The sequence below is a fragment of the Nomascus leucogenys genome, chromosome 15, assembly GCF_006542625.1.
Source record: "Nomascus leucogenys isolate Asia chromosome 15, Asia_NLE_v1, whole genome shotgun sequence".
NCBI lineage: Eukaryota > Metazoa > Chordata > Mammalia > Primates > Hylobatidae > Nomascus > Nomascus leucogenys.
Genome location: NC_044395.1, coordinates 20,143,731 through 20,161,298, shown reverse-complemented (window position 1 = coordinate 20,161,298; position 17,568 = coordinate 20,143,731). Strand labels below are relative to the sequence as shown.

Genomic DNA, 17,568 nt, shown 5'->3' with positions numbered 1-17,568 from the left:
AAACCCAATGGCATTTTTTGTAGAATTAGAAAATCATAAAATTCATGTGGAATCTCAAGGGATGTTGAGTAGCCTAAATAATATTGAAAGAGAAGAACAAAGTTGTAGGCCTCACACTCCTTGATTTTAAAACATACTTCAAAGCAACAATCGTTAAGATGGTGTGGTACTGATGATAGCTATGTAGACCAATGGAAGAGAACAAAAAGCCCAGAAATAAACCCTGGCATATCTGGCTACATGATTTTCAGGAAGTGTGCCAAAACTACACAGTAGGGAAAAAAAGAACAGTCTCTTTAACAAATGGTATTGGGAAAACTGAATATTCACATGCAAAAGAATGAAGCTGGACTCCTACTTTATAGCATATACAAAAATTAACTCAAAATGGATTAAAGACCTAAATGTATCACTTCTCGGCCTTTTGGCTAAGATCAAGTGAAGTCCTAAATGTAAGATCCAAAACTATTAAACTTCTAGAAGAAAATAGAAGGGAAAAGATTTAGGACAGTAATTTCTTGGCTATGACACCAAATGCAAGGCAACAAAATAAAAAAGAAACAAATGGGAGTACATCAAACTTAAAAACTTCTGCATAGCCATAGAAAACAATCAACAGAATGAAAAGGCAACCTAGAGTATGGGAAGAAATAATGGCAAATATTATATCTGATAAGGTGTTAATATCCAGAATATGTAAAAAAACAAATAGATTTAAAAATGGGCAAAGAAGTTGAATAGATATTTCTTCACAAAAGATATACAAGTGGCCAATAAACACATAAAAAGATGCTCAATATCACTAATCATTAGGGAACTGCAAATCAAAATCACAATGAGGTATCACCTCACATCCATCAGGATGGCCACTATCAAAAGAACACAAAACAACAAGTGTTTGTGAGGATGTGAAGAAGTTGGAACCTTTGTGCACTGTTAGTGGGAATGTAAAATAGTGCAACCATACATACTGGAAAACAGTATGGAGGTTCCTCACAAATTAAAAGTAGAATTGCCATACAATCCAACAATCCCACTGTGGATAGATATTCACAAAGCAAATTGAATTATTTCCACATAATTCAAGGAGATACTTGCACACCCATGTTCATCACAAGATTATTTCCAATAGCCAAGAGGTGAAGCAACTCAAATGTCCATCAACAGGTGAATAGATAATGAAAACGTGGCATATACATACAGTGAAAAACCATGCAACCTTAGTAAAGGAAGGAAATCATGTCACATGCACACATAGATGAACCTTGAGGATATTATGCTAAGTGGAAAAAGCCAGTGACAAAAGGATAAATAATGTAGGATTCCACTCCTATGATGTATTCATAGCAGTCAAAATCATAGAAACAGAAAGTAGAAAGGCAGTTATCAAGGGCTGGTAGGAAAGGGAGTTAGTGTTTAGTGGTACAGAGTTTTAGTGTTGCCAGGTAAAAATATTCTAGAGATCTGTTGCAACCATGTGAATATACTTAACACTACTGTACTGTACACTGAAAAAATGGTTAAGAGGATAAATTTAATGTTGTTTTGTTACCACAATAGTAATTTTTAAAAACCCTCATGTATGTTCTTTCCCTTTCATGGCAAATAAACTTAAATGCGGAAATCAAGAGTATGTCATTTCTTTGTCCAACTTGCTGAAATGAAATACAATTGTCCCTCTATGTATGTGGGGAATTGGTTTCAGGACACCTATGTAGATGAAAATTCACTCATGCTCAAGCCCCGAACCTGAGTATATGAAAAGTTGGCCCTCTGTGTACATGGGTTTAACATCCTGCAAATACTTATTTCAATATTTTGATCCACATTTGGTTGAAAAAAAGTCAGATATAGGTGGACCAGTGCAGTTCAAACCCCTGTTGTTCAAGGGTCGACTGTTGTCTCTGTTGTTCAGTATCCATTAATGACTTGAATTCTCTGTTTTCTTCGATACTCAATCAACGTTAGGAGGCATATGATTAAAAACAGTTCTCTGTTAATAAAGGAGCAGGTGAGTTGGCATTCAGGTACAAGTCTTGCTGCACACATAGCTGCTGCTCTCATAGGAGTAATCCCAATGTTCTTTTCCAGTCTACACCATGGATCGCAAAATAATTTATATAAAAATTCTTCCTGTACAGCATGAGTTTTCAATGACAACCAGATGCAAAAAGCCATCAAGTGCTTCAGGCTCTTATACATGCTGCACAGATGCCAGGAACGTATTCTTGCTCCGCATATAAATCATTTCCCTCTACTATAAAGCAAAATGTGTTCTAGTACATACTTTTTCGTTCACGTTATGTGCTATTGACAGTATGTTTGTATAACAGTATCATTTGATATAGGAATTTTGCTGACTTACTTCTGATTTAGCATCAACTATATGTATCATTAGCTTGTGGCTGGCTTTATAAGCTTCTTGCCAGTGCTTTGTGTTGTACATTTTTTCACTATCGGGGGTACAATGACAAATGATACCTTGGTAATTCTAGTCTTTTTTCTTTATTGACAAAACTCATCAAGTTGGTACTGGAAACCAATATCTTGTTCTTGTTCATTGTTGCTCTAGAGAAAAGTAGATTGCCTTAGCAGAGAGGTGAGTGTGCTTTGCTTGACAATTATATAAAAGTCTTTGATGGCTTTAGTCCTCTATAGGCTAGGACATTTATATAGGTGATAAAAATCTACCTCAAAGTAGCCTAAGGAGGAGTGGGAAGCACTGAATTAACTCATAACTGAGAAGGCAGAAAAAGTGCAAAATAATTGAGGGATGTTGTATCCAGATGTTTAAAGGACATGGCCAGGCCTCTGTTATCTCCCATGCCACCTCTCAGCCCTGCAGTTTTCTGTTGGCTTCGTTTTCAGGCAGGTTCTTTACATGTGGCAGCTGAAAAGTTGTATGATCCTTGTGATTTGTGACCCCACAGTAATAGAACACTTTCCTCGCACCTGTATATAGATAAAAATAATAGGGAAGCCTGGACGTAGTGACTCACGCCTATAATCCCAGCACTTTGGGAGGCCGAGGCAGGCGGATCATGAGGTCAGGAATTTGAGACCAGCCTGGCCAATATGGTGAAACCCCATGCCTACTAAAAATACAAAAATTAGCCAGGTATGGTGGCATGCACCTGTAATCCCATCTACTCAGGAGGCTGAGGCAGAATAATTGCTTAACCCGGGAGGCAGAGGTTGCAGTGAGCCGAGATCGTGCCACTGCACTCCAGCCTGGGTGACAGAGAGGGACTCTGTGTCAATAAATAAATAAACAAACAAACAAATAAATAAATAAGGAAGACTCTGGTTGTCCCAGTTTGGATCACAATTCCATGCTGAAATCAATAACACTGGTTGAGGATACATTATTTTGATTATCAAGCCTGTACAATATGCCCACTCCTGTGGACAGATTTTATTGCTAGAAGTGAAGGAAAGAATATACACATAAAATATTTTTCTTCTATTGCAGACACTACTTAAAGTTTCATCAAAAATAATACCCAAGAGGCAAATAGACTAATGATCCAATAAAATTCAATTTTCAGAGATTCATGCTTATATTTCTTTTTAGCACATTTCGTTCTATGTAATTGTGCAAAATCAACACATTCACAGATAATTTGAAAAGAAGCTCTTCTCTTTATGTTTAAAAAGTTATTTTGAGTTGAAGTATTTCTGTTACTAATGTTTTCAACCTCTTTTACACTCAATAATTCACTCTTAAGCCTTTGATTTATTTATTTTATGGTGAAGATATAAAATTACATAATACAAACCAATAAATTGTAAACAAAAACCCATAGTAATGTAAAATAAATACATGTTTATGAAGACCAAAGTGCTCCAGGTTAACTGAATATTAGTCAAGATTAACTGATCAGATAAACTTTATGATTCATGCACCATTTTTAAGAAAGCAATTTTTATGAAAAATATAGAGAAACTGTGGAAAAATCATAATTAAACTACAATTTAAATTTATGAAGTATAAATAAACAAAATGTTTAAATACTTTTCTTTGAGAACTACCAGAATACCTTCTGAGCCCTTCATAGATGCCTCAGACCGTACTCTGAGAACTGGCTCTTTTGCTTCTCAGAGCATTTTCAGAATCAGCTTTTCCACATGCCTGTGTACCACAACCACCTAAGTAGCTTTTTAAAAACATGTATTTCCACATCTAGCTTCTAACCGATCAAACCAGATTTTCTTGGGTGATGCCCAGGAATCTGTATGTTTTAGTCTTTTAATGTAATTATAATGCATCTATGTTGGCACCTGGCAATATGACCAATTTAGGAACCACAACCTAAAGTATCCTCTTTCCAGTCTATTTCCCCACTGTCAAACAACTTACACATGCCCATTCATCCTGTCCATGTACCCCCTCGGTTTTCATTTAAACCTATCACCTGGCTGGGTTTTTACCGAGGGGTGCTGTTGGAAGAACAGGGAAGCAGCTACAAAGATAGGCAACTCATAATCCTTATGGAAGTTTCATCAGCAGCCTGATTACCTGGCAGCTTGTTTCTCCCTTCACCTACTCTGGATCCAAAGAAACTAGGTCTTTCTGCCTCTTCTACATTTCATGAAAAAAGGGATTCTGGTGCTCAATGGAGATCACTCCATTTCCTGCACATTAATTACCCCAGGAAGAGGGGAGGAGGGATGAGGCATGAAATAAAAATGCTCGGGAATATAGGTGGGTATGTTTCCTGTATCCTCTTTTACTCATCTCTGTCTTAATTATCTGGATCTTAGAGATATTTATATGTCCTTCTTGCATGGTGGAACCTGGGCAGAGAAATTATTCTGTGCCAGTTTTCAAATATTTGGTCAGGGTATATGGAGAGGGCAAGATGAAGACTGTATGGTGGTACAGCAGAGAAAGCTCAGTGATACCCCTACTGTCTTGAGCAATCTAGCTGTGACCTCAATGTTGCACATTCCACTAAGCCAAATAAAAGCTCTGTGATTAGGCGACCTGCTTTCCTCAGAAGGCAGTTTGGTATCAGTCCATTGCCACTTGATTATGTTTCTTAAGGGGCAGGCAGGTGCTGTTTTAATGTTCCATACTGTAAGCAGTTTATCAATTTTTTTCCAATGACAAAGGACACTGTCTCTGAGAACAATTGTAATGAGTAGTTTCTGTCTTTCTATATATTTGGTGCTAGTTTATAGCAGGGGTCAGCAAACTAACAGCTGCCAGCAAAATCCAGCCTGCAGCCTGTGGGCTAAGAACAATTTTTTAAAAATCTTTTTAAAGATTTGTAAAAATAAAACAAAGATTAAAATGTGGCCTGTAATGCCTAAATTATTTACTATCTGACCCTTTACAGGAAAATTTGCTGATCCCTGAGTTAGAGGCCTTTTAGACTGACGTACCTGGTTACTACCTGGCTGACCCTCTTAATCTAACTCTTCTTGGCTCCACCATGAAGACCAGCTAAGAGTCATTTCTGACCTAGTTCTAATATCTGCGTTCCAGTTTACCAGATCCCAGTGGTGTTCGGATAAACAGTGGTGTGCAGAACCAGCTCTCTGGACATAAAAGTCCTAATTTGTAGCATCTGCCAATTTCTGTTGTGTAAATACTCCCTTCCATGGCTGATTTTAAGCTACCAAAATGATGTCCCTGAACATGGAATTGGGAATAGATGCATACAGTCAGATCTTGCTAGATGATACAAGTCATCTCCAGCACACCATAGCCCGATCCCAAATGTTTCGAAGTATCTGACATGGTAGAAAGAACATCATCTGCAACTGGTTAAATATTCCTAAATTCAAACCCAATCTTCACCACTTAATGAAATGCATAATCTTCGATAAGTCATTTAACTTCCGTGAGTGTGCTTTTACATTTGCAAACCTAAGATAATGCCACATACCTTTCAGGTAGAAGAGTTTGAGAATAGTAAGAGCAGGTACTGCTGAATACACTACACAGTTCCTGGTACACTTCCCACTTCCCCACACTGAGAGGAGGTATCTCATTCCCTCCTTCCTCATCTTCTCGACAGCTCTCTGTGTAAGCCACAACTGGATGTGAGCCCAGTAAATCTTCCTTCTAGGTCTGTTGGGGGAGAGTGAGGGTTATCAGAAGTGTTTGGGCCCTAGGAAAAGTTTGAGGTTTGAGAGAGTTGGCTGGGGCCTGCTACTAACCAGGACAAACTTGGAAGAATAAATTAGATAGCATGTCCTGAGGATGTCTATCGAGGGAGAATGTCCATTTGATTCCATTTTAAGGGCTGAGTTCTGCTGTTATTTTTCTCTGTGTCTACAATGCCGGGCTCAATTGTGTAGTCTATAGAGCAACTCAATATATAATTGCTGAATGAATGAATGAATGAATAATAAATATCAGCAATAAATTAATGCAATCATGATCATCCCAGCAATTAGGAAACTGAGCTCTGAACAGCCTGGATTCAAATCCCAACTTGGTTCCTTACTATCAGATCTGTATCTTTGGACAAGTTATTTAACTTCTCTGTATTTTGGTTGCATCAATTGTAAAATGAATACTATTAGCAACTATCTCATAGAGTGGAGTTAAAGTACTTAGTAAAATAAGCCTGGCACATTGCAGGTACCCAGTAATATAAGCTGTTATTATCATTACCATCAAAGGCAACATTAACAACAAACACTCATTGATATCCACTGTACATCATGTTCTTAGTTTAATCTATTAATCCAATCATCATTTCAAGGAGAGAAAACATGCAACAATATGAGTACCACTCTAATGTGTCACAATGCCTAATTTTAATAAACCAAATTCATTGCAACTAAATATTTACGTTCTTTTGATCTCTCATGCTCATCAAACTAAGGGCGCAAAGGCTACAATAATTGTGGGATAAAAGCTGAGATTCCCTTACGCTTGAGGGGTCTGAAAAGAAACTCCAGGGGGCTCCCAGTGGCCAAATATGGGACAATTTGAGCACCGAAAAGGAAAGAATGACTGTAAATGTTTAAAAACACATTGAATTATACTTGATGTGTGTATGTTTGAGGCAGAGAGAGGGAGGATACCTTATTTATCATCATTGGAGGTAGCTAGTGTAGACATACTGCTATGGTCTGAATGTTGGTGTCTCCCTAAAATTCAAATGGTGAAACTGAACCCCCAAAGTAATGGTATTAAGAAGTGGGGCTCGCTCTACTCTCCTTGCAAAGAGTTAATCATTTCTGTTCTAGTCCATCACAAACTTAAGTTTGTACTCCTACTTAATGATTATACTAACATTAGAAGAAATCCACTGAGTCATGGTTGGGAAGGATGAGGAATTTAGATCACTTCCAGCTTCTCTCCTCCACTGTAAGATCTGTTCCTTGTATTATTGGTTTCAGTTCTTCTGTTATTTTTTATTAGTTTCAATCATATCCTCAAACCTCTATTTCATGTTAGATGTCCTGTAGTCAGTATATCTTTACTGCCAACATGTGAGATAAACAATAATGCCCCTCCACTACTTCCTTCTTCCTTTTACCTCCCTCCTAATCCAAACCTAGGAAATGACAGAAATAATATGTTTAAAGAACAAATTAATAGCCATTCTAGGAAACAAGAGAAAGTAACAACACCAGATGAGAAATATAAGCAATCTGAAAGTCAGAAAACAGTGTTTGTCCTGGGGGATATGAGGAGGCAGCAGCCTAATGTGGCAGAGGACTGGGTGCTGCAGGCTCAGGAGGGCAAGGGAGCTGCTTGGTTGTGCCTTGGCTTCTCTTCACATTGTCCTTGGTGGACGTTTGCCCGGTCTGTTGTCATTGTGCGCACCTGATATGAATCAGAGGTGACCATTAGAGCCATTGAATGCATATGGGCAGAGAAAGTTTATAACAGTCACAGACTTTGCTTCTCCAGGCCTAATGGACAATCTGCAGAAGCAGCTGTTGCCAGCCTCGTGCACTCACCTGGACCAGGCACTCAGCCTGCTTCTAGAGGCTGTGGTGATGAGGGTCAGGCAACAGGGTGAGTGTTGTGCGGCTCCTCTGAAGCAGTTTCCTGGTCATGTTCAGAGGCTGGGAGCCTTGAGAGGTGAGTGGGCCCTGGGCGGGTATGGTACTTTGGCTAGTGTACAGGGCCCCTGAAGACCCTGTCCTGATTCTCCTCCATCAGCCTTTCTTAGGCCTACAGCCTCCTAACACTTGCTTGGTTCCCATTATCATGCTGTTATGCTTCTTTCAAACCCAGCTCAAGTGCCTGGACATTTATCCTTCAGTCTGCAGCTGAACATGGGCAGTGTTTGCTGCACTGGCTGGGGCACAGTTGGGGTTGTCTCTGACCTCTGCAATGATCAAGTCTTGGTTCTTTTCTTACCTATCGGCAGCATTTAATGATTTAATACTATCTCCCCCTTGAAACTGTTTCACTTGTTTCTAGGGAGGCTGCTTCTGTAGTGTTCTGTTTTTAAGAACCCCTTCAGGAAAATAAAGTCAGAGCAGTGCAAGTAGAATGAATGGTTTCTTATGAATATATTCACCAGTTGGCATGGAAGGCCCTGAGCTGTTGGATCTGAGCAGCACACTGCATATTAACAGAGGGGCAACTCAGCTAGGGGAAGACCCATTACAGGGGAGAGAGTCTCACCTGAGTCCAGCCCGAGCCTTCTGAATCCCTCGATGTATCTGAAGGCCTGCTTCTCTATAAAGCAAATGTTTCCTCTGAAGTTAACAACAAACATTTTGCTGTTTCTGCTCTTCATATGGGTCGGGGTAGCACAGGCCACATGTTCGGGTTCATACCTTAGAAAGCTTCTAGGTCAAAAGCTGCAGTGTCCAATTCAGTAGCCACTTGCCTTGTGTGGCTGCTAAACACTTGAAATGTAGCTGGTGCAAATGCAGATGCACTCTAAGTGTAAAGTGATCACCAGATTTCAAAGCAAAAACCACCAGAATATAAAATATCTCAATAATCTTTATGTTGATGTTGTGTTGAAATGATTATAGGTTGAATGTATTAAGTTAAATAAAATATGTTATCAAAATTAATTTAACTTATTTCCTTATACTTTTAAAATAGATTTACTAGGAAATTTCAAATTACTTGTCTGGGTTACATTTCTATTTTTAATGCATTCAGGTCCAGGCACAGTTGAGGTCATGATTTTGTACTGAGGCCACTCTCAGAGATGGTTTAGGAGGATCTGATAAAGGGCTTGTTATTCTCTAGAGAGCAGTTACCCCTTTTTTCCCTTGGGTGATGAGCAGAAGTGACACCTTGACCCAGATGAACTTGATGAGCTAGATCCCATTGTTAAGTTGGTTACCCTTACTCAATCAGCTGCCTGCAGTCCTAGCCTATAGGAAATCCCCTGCTCCTGCCCCCACATACACCTTTTCCTTTCCCCCAGGAGTTCTCTCACCTTCAGCAGGATGTTGAGATGACCCCTCTGAGGACCATCCTGGGGGTGGCGGGTTGTGAATGTACTGAGGTCTGATTGATGGCGATTAGTGTTCATGTGGGATCGTCTGGTTTGGCTTATTCAGGTTTTCTTTCTTCTGTTTTTTTTTTAATATTCAAATCAGCCTCTGCTGCTCTGTGTGCCTCAGGGAGCAATACATGATCCTTCAGAGCAGGACCATAATGGAATGACAAGGAGCATACTTTAGTGATGGAGCAAATCACAAAACCTGTCTCTGCCTGATCATCCATGTTGGTGAGTTTGTAACTATATGGATACAACCTGCTGCTGTTTCTTGTCAGGACTATGCCCCATTTCTGGATCCTCTCTGTTAGAGAAAGGGAGCCTGAACACACCTGCATTGAAATTAAAGGAGTCAGAGGAGGTGAGGTGAATAAAGGCATGTGGAGGATTAGCTGAGGAGAATTCAGAGAGAATGGAAAATACAGAGGAAAGAGACGGTGATGATTTTAACAGCTTTGGGGAATTGACTCTGGGTCAGGCACTGTGCCCAGTGTTTTAGTATTGATATTATTTTATTTACTTCTTATACTAATCCCTGAGGCAGGTAGTAAAATTATCCCATTTTATAGATGAAAAAACTGGAACAGAGAGAGGATAAATAATCTGTCAAAATCATAACAATGGCCAGTGGCAGGAGGAGGATTTGAGCATGGGTCTCAGTCTGGAGCATGTGTCTTTAGTTACTGTATTCTACTGCCCATAGATAGAAATAGAACAGGGGAATGTAAGTGGGAAGGAGAAAGGCACATCAAAAGGAAAAGCAAATAGAAAAAGAGTAAAACAAGGGTGCACTAGAAATGTGAGTTGTGATGTTTGACTTGAAAGAGATGAGTTTAAAAAGAGGAGGAAGTAAAAAGGAAATTGGAAAGAAAATGGAGTCTCAACCTTTTCTTCATACATCTAGAAGACTCTTATTCTCACATTTACCAGAAAATTCCTATTTGATATGGTTTGACTCTGTGTCCCCACCCAAATCTCATCTTGAATTGTAATCCCCACATATCGAGGGAGGGACCTGATGGGAGGTGATTGGATCATGGGAGCAGTTTCCCCCATGCTGTTCTCATGATAGTGAGGGAGCTCTCATGAGATCTAATGGTTTCATAAGCATCTGGCATTTCCCCTGCTCACTGTCTCTTAGCTGCCGCCATGTAATACATGCCTGCTTCCCCTTCCACCATGACGGTAAGTATCCTGAGGTCTTCCCAGCCATGTGGAACTGTGAGTCAATTAAACCAGTTTAAAAAAAAAAATTACCCGGTCTCAGGGAAGTTATAGCAACGTGAAAATGAACTAATACACTATTTAAATTTAACTTCCTCATAGAGTTGAGGGAGCTCTGTTTTTGGTACATGTGTACATGGTGACAAAATGTGGGCAGAGACAAAACGTACCTTTGATGTTAACTCCAAGCCAAGACCCTAAGATGTCCTGGTTTTCTTGCTAAGGATTCCTCACAGATCCCTGAAAGAATGCACAGACTCAGAGATGTCACTAAAGAGGTCAGCAGTGCTGCGTATGAGCATTGCTATCCTGTACACTGTTTTTGGCTTGGAATGGCATTTTCACCAAGTTTAGATAGAATAACAAAACCAAGGCAGTACCTCCTATAAACATACATGTGTACAGTTTAACAAACAAAGGATTGTTCTTTGTTGTGAGATTATTTCTAAGTTGGGGTATTGAAGTGCCACTTCTTATAAATGATAGAAGCACGTGCTAGCTTTTAAAATGTCATTTAGCAACAAAAAAAAAGAAAGCTCTTTCTCAAAAACAAAATGTTGAGAAAAAAGGAACTTGCAGGATTTAAATGGTACGAAACTATGCATATAAAGTTTGAAAAGCTTCAAAACATTACCATATTGTGCTGCTTACATACATATGTGGTAAAATTTTAATTTCATTCATAATAATGATTAACATCAAAATTCATGGTAGTGGATGCGTCTGGTAGGGAGGAGGAGAGGAACTGGATTGGAGACGGTAACCAGGGAGCTTATTTTTGTTTGTAAAATTGTATTTCTTAAACTGAGCAGTCAGCACATGGAAATTCAATTCATCTTTTCACAAACTATACTGAAAGTTTGCAATACACTGAAAAATTTACAAGGAAGGAGTGAAGGAAGTTAGAAGGGAAGGGGAAAGTAAAGAAGGAGAGAGGAAGGAAAGGATGAAGAGAAGGGAGGAATGATCACATTTTATTAATCCAAGGTGTGGAAAGTAGAGTTAGAAGCAATGTCAAAAACACCAAGATCCATTTTGGGCAGGAAGAGGGAGAAAAACTGAAGGTTAATATATGGCAAAATTTGAGAAAGAAAAAAGAATGAGATTTATATTTGTGTACAGCTACAAATTCCCTGAGCATGCTCTAGCTGTATCCCCAAATCTAAGTTACCTTCATACGGAGATAGATTTACCTTGGCCAGGTGGATTTTCAAATGAGACCACTCTTTTGACTAGTGCAGTGCATGAGAAAACACTTCTTAGCTTTACAAAGTCTCTGGTGGGGTGGGTGTCAAAAATGATCCTGGCAACTAGTACAAGCACTGATTCTGAAAATGATGTATGTTTTTCCTTCAAACACAAAAACCGTAATGTGAATTCTGTGATAGGTATGCATGCAAGAAGGAAGGACATATGGAATCACAAGCAATGTGGTAGTTTTGGTGCTCTTCACTAATCTTTTGTGTGCACAGAACTGAACCTTCTCCTATTTTGCTTCAAGTTCTTCTCAGCTGTCATCTCTGTGTACCTCAGAATTTATCAATAATGCCTTCTAGAGAAGAGGAAAATCATAAACTAAGAAACTTTCTATTTCCTTTTAGAAAATAAAATGTCAAACCGGTTGGAGAGAATAGCAGCAACAATCATGTCCTATCAGTTGAGACCATTATGGTCTCCATTAGACAGATGAGGAAACTGAAGGCCAAAGAGGACAAGTAAATTTCTCAGGGTCACCGGAAGGGTGAGCCAGTAATCTGAGACTTAATTCCAGGTCTGTACAATTCTTCCACTGGATCCTAACTGCCACCTGCTGCCATCAGAGTGACTCACGTTCCAGTGAGGTTCTCATCCCTCACCCCTGAGTGGACTGCAGAATGGAAATTTCTTTCCTTGTACTCCACAAGAATGAATAAAGCCATGGGGCTGCAACATATTGATGTTGAAACCATGATATTCACTTCTGTCCTATAATGAGCAATGTAATAGCCAGTAACCAGTGTGTCCACATCTGCTTTTTAAAGTAACATTGTCAGCCTTTATATATATTTTTTGCCATCTATTTTTCCCACCACTAGACCAGTCCTTTGCAGAGTTTTTAAGCCTCAATGGCAATAGGCTATGCTAAGTGAAGATACTCTTTGCCCTTATTGCCATATTTTAAGTCACTCCAAAGTCGTCTACTAGCTCAAGCAGAAACTTAATCCTCCTCCATTGCACACCCCCACCACCACCAAAAGGTCCTGTTGGTAATCATCCCCAAATGGATGCCTCAAGTATGCCTCTGAACCAGTCTGTTGACCTCACTGTGTCTACCTCTTCCACCCCTCTCTGCTTTGGTTGACAAGCAATTCTTGCAAAGCTACTTGAGGGAGTATTGCTGTGGCTTTCACGGCTTTTTTTTTTAACCCTCCACGTAATATTGCCTTCAGAAATGGTTACTGTTTTATGATAACAAACCTAATGATCCTTAGGGTGCCATAATAGTGCTAGGCTTTAGGTAGAGTCCGGGAATTTTTTGAGACTCTGTACTGTGTTTTTTCACTTGAACCCAGGAGCAGCAGCGTTTGTGTCCATGGTTCATAAAAATACATTGCCCACACTAACAACAGCTGAAGTCTAGCTCAGCCAGCCAAACTTCCTTACTGCATCTCATTAAATCATGCGGTTATAGAACTTTAAGTTAAAAAGGACAGCGAAGATATTCTATATTAACCTTATATATGGTACTGAATTTCCATTTATAGCAGTTGTTTCCTAACATTAGCACGTATCAGAATCACAAGAAAGGCTTGTTAACAAGTATGTTGTAAGTTTGTTTATATAGTTGCTGCCTTGACATCCATTTTTAGACCTGATATAAGTTGGAAGCAGTCATATTCCATTGCCTTTGACCTAGTTAAAGCTTCCTTTCCCTATGTGGTTGTTTATTATATAGCCTCCTTCTTCCTCAACTCACTGACCCCAAGCCCAACACACTCAATAGCTGCTGACCATGATAAAATCTATGGTCAACACCAGAGTCATATAAATAAGTTTCCCCCTTTGCTGAATGTTTTTCTTTAACTAGATGATCCATAGCCCCTTCAGGAAAGCATAAATGATAATGTCTATGGGTCTTAATAATGGCATAGCCCCACAGGTTCTCCCTCACCCTTTCTCTCTCACTCCCCACCCTCTGGTTGAGATCCTTGATATCTATAGCCTTCTTGTCAGTCTCTCATCAGCACCCCTAATCTCTCTGGGACCTCTGAATAATAAAGTTTACTTGATTGAGCTCAAACTGCAAACCCTGTTTCATGGGAAGTAGCTCAAATCTCAGTTCAGTTCTCTTCAGTTTCATGCATTTTTGTTTCACATCCTCATTGTGTCTCCCCTGACGCAGACAACTGAACCTAACTTTATTCTCCAATTAGGTTCTCCTAGAGAGTGGCTATCTTGGCTTATGGTCCCTCTGGACAGAGAGATCTCAAGACCAATGTACCCTAGAACTTAAAGTATAATATTATATATATATTATATACATATTAATAATATATAATATATAAATAAATAAATATATAAATAAATAAATATATAAATATAAAATATATAAATATATATTATATAATTTATATTATATTATTATATATATAATAATTTATATTATATTATTATATATATATATTATATATATTATATATAATATATAATATATATTTATATATAATATAATATATATTATATATTTATATATAATATAAATATATTCTTACTGTTGTGGTTTTATATATATATAATATATATATTATATATAATATTATACTTTAAGTATATATAATATATTATATAATATATACTTTAAGTATAATATTATATTATTTTATATATAATATACTTTATATATAATATATAATATATAAATATATGTATATTATATATTATATTATATATAAATATATATTATATATATTTATATATATAAATATATGAGAAAACACTTCTTAGCTTTACAAAGTCTCTGGTCGGGGTGGGTGTCACAAAAATGATCCTGGCAACTAGTACAAGCACTGATTCTGAAAATGATGTATGTTTTTCCTTCAAACACAAAAACCGTAATGTGAATTCTGTGATAGGTATGCATGCAAGAAGGAAGGACATATGGAATCACAAGCAATGTGATTTTGTGTGCACAGAACTGAACCTTCTCCTATTTTGCTTCAAGTTCTTCTCAGCTGTCATCTCTGTGTACCTCAGAATTTATCTGGCCCAGAATTGGCTCTGGCCCCGTCCTCCATGTTCAAAATCAGTAATGTAACGTCCGCAAATCTCTCTTTGGTTATTTGGCTTCTGTTTTAATTGCACATCTCTCACTATATGCCTTCTGTCTCTCTCTCTTAGAAGAGCCCTTGAAATTACATTAGCCTCAACTGGATAATCAAGAATAGTTTCTCATTTCAAGATTCTTAGTTATATCTGCAAATCCCCTTTGCTACAAAGGGTAGCATATTTACAGATTCTGGGGATTAGGGCATAGACATCTTTGGAGGAAGAGGAGCATCATTCTGCCTTCCACACTAGGATCATATAAATGTTTCTCACAGATGAATCACATGGTATATTATGATTTATTTTTCATTCCTAATAACATTTTTGTTGGTGTTAATAATTAACTTTTGTGGTTGCTTAATTTTTTATGTACTTGCACAAATTCTTCTAACCATGAAACTCTTCTTAATGTGACAAAACACATCAGTTAAACTGTTAGTCCATTTTCTTTCTGGAGATTTCCTTCCTAAAACCCTATGTCTTCTTGTTTCTATTTGGAGCAATTGTTCTTTAAACCAGAGGCCAATGGATATTCTGTAAAGGACATATTAAATACTTTAGGATTTATGGGACATACAATCTCTGTCTCAACTACTCAACTCTGCCTTTGTATATAAAAACAGACATGGACAATATGTAAATAAATAGGCTGGTTATATTCCAATAAAACTTTACTTACAAAAGCCAGTAAATTGAGAAAGACAGTTGGAAAGAGACACATGTAGATCAATGAGATACAATAAAGAACCTAGAAATAGGTTTACACAAATATGCCCAACTAATTTATTTTTAAATTTTTTGTAATTTTTAAATATTTTCAATTTTTATTTTAGATTCAGGGGGTACATGCACAGATTTGTTACATGGGTATACTGAGTGATGCTCAGGTTTGGGGTATGATTTATCCCATCACCCAGAGTGAGCATAGTACCCAATAGTTTTTCAACCCTTACTCCCTCCGTTCCTCCCTATTCTAGTAGTCCCCACTATTGTTGCCATTTTTATGTCCATGAGTACCCAAGGTTTAGCTCCCACTTATAAGTGAGAACATGTGGTATTTGGTTTTCTGTTCCTGTGTTCAGTTGCTTAGTGTAATAGCCTCCAGCTGCATTCATGTTGCTACAAAGGACATGATTTCATTCTTTTTTTATGGTTGCATAGTATTCCATAGTGTATATGTACCACATTTTCTTTGTCCAATCTATCATTGATGGGTTGATTCCATGTCTTTGCTATTGTGAATAGTACTGTGATGAACATACAAGTGCATGTGTCTTTTTGGTAGAATAATTTATTTTCTTTCAGATATATACCTAGTAATGGCATTGCTGGGTCAAATGGTTATTCTGTTTTAAGTTGTTTGAGAAATCTCCAAATTGCTTTCCACAGTGGCTAAACTAATTTACAATCCCACCAAAAGTGTATAAACATTCCCTTTTCTCCACAGCCTTGCCAGCATCGTTCGCTTTTTGACTTTTTAATAATAGTCACTCTGACTGGTGTGAGGTAATATCTCACTGTGGTTTTGATTTGCATTTCTTTGATTATTAGTGATGTTGAGCATTTTTTCATGTTTGTTGGCCACGTGTATGTCTTCTTTACAGAAGTGCATGTTCATGTTTTTTGCTGACTTTTAATGAGTTTATATATATATTTGCTTGTTAAATTGTTTAAGTTTCCTACAGATTCTTGATATTGGGCCTTTGCTAGATTATAGTGCAAAATATTTTCTACCATTCTGTAGGTTATCTGTATACTCTGTTGACAGTTTCTTTTGCTGTGCAGAAGCTATTTAGTTTAATTACATCCCACTTGTTGATTTTTATTTTTGTTGTAATTGCTTTTGAGACAGTCAAAAATTCTTTCCCAAGGCCAATATCCAGAATGGTGCTTCTTACACCATTTCTTCTAGGATTCTTACAGTTTGGAGTCTTACATTTAAATCCTTAATCCATGTTGATTTGATTCTTGTATATGGTGAAAGGTGTGGGTCAAGCTTCATTCTTCTGCATATGGCTAGCCAGTTATCCCAGCACCATTTATTAAATAGGGAGTCTTTTTCCTGTTCCTTTTTTTGTTGACTTTGTCAAAGATCAGATGACTGTAGGAGTAGGCCTTTATTTCTGGGTTCTCTATTTTATTCTATTGGCCTATGTGTTCATTTTTGTACCAGTACCATGTTGTTTTGGTTACTGTACCTTTTATGATAGTTGGAAGTTGGGTAATGTGATGCTCTGGCTGTGTTCTTTTTCTTTAGAATTGCTTTGGCTACTTCAGCTCTTTCTTGGTTACATGCAAAATTTAGAATAGTATTTTTCTAATTCTGTGAAAAATGATGTTGGTACTTTGATAAGAATAGCATTGAATCTGTAGATTGCTTTGGGCAGTATGGCCATTTTAACAATATTGATTCTTCCAATCCATGAGCATGGACTGTTTTTGTATTTGTTTGTGTCGTCTATGATTTCTTTCATCAGTGTTTTGTAGTTCTTCTTGTAGAGGTCTTTCACTTCCTTTGTTAGATGTATTCCTAGGTATTTCATTTTTTTGTGGCTATTATAAATAGAATTGCATTCTTTATTTGGCTCTCAGCTTG

General features: G+C 37.7%; 1 long non-coding RNA gene across 1 annotated transcript in view; it reads left to right on the top strand.

Moving 5' to 3' along the window:
- The first annotated feature begins 9,550 nt into the window (after positions 1 to 9,550).
- LOC115838631 overlaps positions 9,551 to 17,568 on the top strand; it is a 94,274-nt gene continuing 86,256 nt past the window's right edge. Inside the window, exons 1-2 of the long non-coding RNA XR_004033691.1 lie at positions 9,551 to 9,674; positions 12,269 to 12,382. This is a non-coding gene — a long non-coding RNA (uncharacterized LOC115838631). The remainder of the gene's footprint in view (positions 9,675 to 12,268; positions 12,383 to 17,568) is intronic.